Source organism: Harpegnathos saltator, unplaced genomic scaffold (genome assembly GCF_003227715.2).
Source record: "Harpegnathos saltator strain DR-91 unplaced genomic scaffold, Hsal_v8.6 scaffold217, whole genome shotgun sequence".
Lineage (NCBI taxonomy): Eukaryota > Metazoa > Arthropoda > Insecta > Hymenoptera > Formicidae > Harpegnathos > Harpegnathos saltator.
This window is the reverse complement of record NW_020230003.1, coordinates 729100-731890: the sequence shown is the minus strand read 5'-3', so window position 1 is coordinate 731890 and position 2791 is coordinate 729100.

Here is a 2791-nt window from a genome sequence, read left to right as displayed (position 1 = left end):
CGGAGGAGGACCACATTGGCCCTCCCCCAGACTGGGGGGAACCTGCGTTCCCTCAGGGCTCGCGAAAAGATATTCGCGAGCCTTCCGCCTAGGTACCCCGAGGCCAGGGTAAGGACGCGGCCGGGGATTCCATCGGGTCCTGGCGCCTTACGGCTTTTGACCCTTTTGATGGCCCCGGCCACCTCCTCCTCAGTGACCCCCGGTACTACCCCTTGTTGTTCAGGGGTGGGTGCAATGTACGGGCCTATGGGGTCTCCTCCCCTGATCGGGAAGAGGGTCCCCATGACCCGCTCCAAAAACCGGGGGTCGAGCGTCTCCGTTAGCGGGGGCGTCCATGGTTTCAATTTGTTCATTACCATCTTGTATGGACGCCCCCACGGATCCGCGTCCAGCGAGAGGAGGAGGGTGTCCCACCCTTTACCTCTGGCTGCCCCAATCGCGTCCCTCAGGGATGCCGCCGCGAGGCAGAACTCCCTTCGGGCAGCCAGAACAGCCTCGGGGTCCGAATGAGGGTCGTTGCGTACCCTTCTAAAGGCCCGCCTGAGGTGGACCGACTTATGCCTGAGATCGGCTATGGCGTCGGTCCACCACCAGGCGGACCTTTTGGGGCAGGACCTGACTCTGGGCATGGCTTCGTCACACGCATGTGCGATGACTTCCATAATTTCCATAACCTCAGAGTCGAGGTCCCGCCCCTCTTCCTGCCGTGGCCAGGTGGCAGCCTCCAGGGAGATGTCCAAGGCTTCCCTGTTCAGCTGGTTCAAGGACCATCTCCCTGGTCGGGGTTGCTTCTGTGGTTGCCTGGACCGCAGGCCCTCGGGGGTGACGGACAGCTCCATCTCTATCAAGAGATGATCCGAGAGAGCTTCGAGCTCGTCCGCCACCCTCCAACTCCGCACCCGCTTCAGGGCCGCGGGGGAAGCCCAAGTGAGGTCGATGATCGATTCCCCCCGCGACCCTACGAACGTTGACTCCCTTCCTTCGTTCAGCAGGTGCAGGTCAAGGCCCGCGGCCCAATCTTCCACCTCCTCCCCCCTCCTGTCACCATCCCGGGATCCCCACAACTCCGACTTCGCATTGAAGTCCCCGGCGATGATGACAGGTTCGGGGAGGTACCGTCTGACGGCCCTCCCCATATCTCGGAGCCTGGACTTGAAGCTCGGTAAGTCCAGGCTCTTTGTTGGGGGGAGGTATACCCCGACCACAGTCAGGACCCCCCACCTGGCCACGACATACCCCTCTCCGCTACCCATATAGGTAGCGGGGGGAGAATTTCCGCCCGCCTTTCAAATAATTGCGACGGAGCCCAAGTTGTCCCCAAACCATCTTGGATGGTTTCTGGGGACTTTGTAGGGCTCCGCCACAATTCCCAGTCCTGCACCGCGCTCGGTCATGGTATGCTCGAATAACGGCAGTGCCTGCCGAGCGCGGTGCAGATTCGATTGGAGGAGCCGTGTGTCCATTACAATTGGATTAGTAATTTCTCCACAGGCCCCTCCTCTTCCTCACTCCCACTACTTCTTACGGGTCGCTGTCTTTTCTCTCCCCTTCTTTCAATGTCCATGTCCTCCCCCTTATCCTGCGGTTCATCTACCGGGGTAGCTGGACCCAAGGACTCTACAGGTGGGGAGGGCTCTCGCTCCTTGTTCCCACTTCCGTCCGTTATTTCCTTAGAGGGAGAAGGGGGGGCTGGTGGCATCGGTGCGTTTGCCTCCGCTTCCTGCCCCTCATCCCTCTTCTTGTTCCTCCTCTTATTGGGGGGCGACACGCCGGTCCCCCCATTCGGTGACCCGCTGGTTTTCCCGCCGCTGCACATACGGCGCATCTTGCCGCTTTTACGCAGTTGCGGGCCAGATGGTCCGTTTCGCCGCATCTGTAGCAGATATTTCTTCTGTCTACATTGTTACTACAGTTCTGCTGCACATGTCCTCTTTCGAGGCATCTATAGCACTGCAGGGGCCTTGTATCCAAAAGCTCCGCTCTTACCTGTGTCCAACCCAGAGACAGCGTCCCTTTCTCCGCCACTTTTTTGGCTGCTGCAAGTGGGCATCTCATCCATAGTGACCTGTATCCTGACGGTGTGGTTCTTATCACTCCCGTTTGGACCTGCTCCACTTTGCAGCAGCCAATTTGGGCCACTCGCTGTGCAGCCTCCTCCTCTGAGGTGGACACCTCCAGGCCCCTGATCCTTATCTCCCCCATCTTTTGCGGGCGGGTCACCTTCGCCTTATCTGTGAGTATCTCACTTAGCTTCTTGGCGAGACCGTCTGCCTGCGCATTACGATCCTCGCCTGGGATCTCCAAGATCAGGGCTCCCGTGACACCCCTGTCTCGTCCTGATCTTGGAGATCCCTAGTTCTTCTATATTGATTTTTCTTTTTTGCTTCCGTTAGGATCTCTTTGTACTTCCCTTTTTTCCGCGGAGATTGAGATCGCCGCGGTATTGGGAACTCTCTTTTTGCTCTTTTTATCCACACTTTTCTCCTTTACTACTATTTTCGGGAGCATTTTTCCTTCCTCTTTTTTTTTTCTCTCTCTTCTTCTTTCTTTTCGACCCACCACCGTTGCCCAGGATTCCTTGGGTTCCGAGCTGAACCTCGGGGCCTTTGCGGTAGGGGTGGTCTTCCTCCCTTGGGGGTGGTGGTGGAGCCTTGAGCTGTTGCTGCGGCCCCTGTTTCCTTTGGCCGTTCGGCATTATCCTTCCTCCTTTCTTTTCCCTTTCTTCTGGGCAGTTTCTTCATTACGACCCTGGTCTGCCTTATTTTTATTCTCCCATAGTTTCATCGCTTCA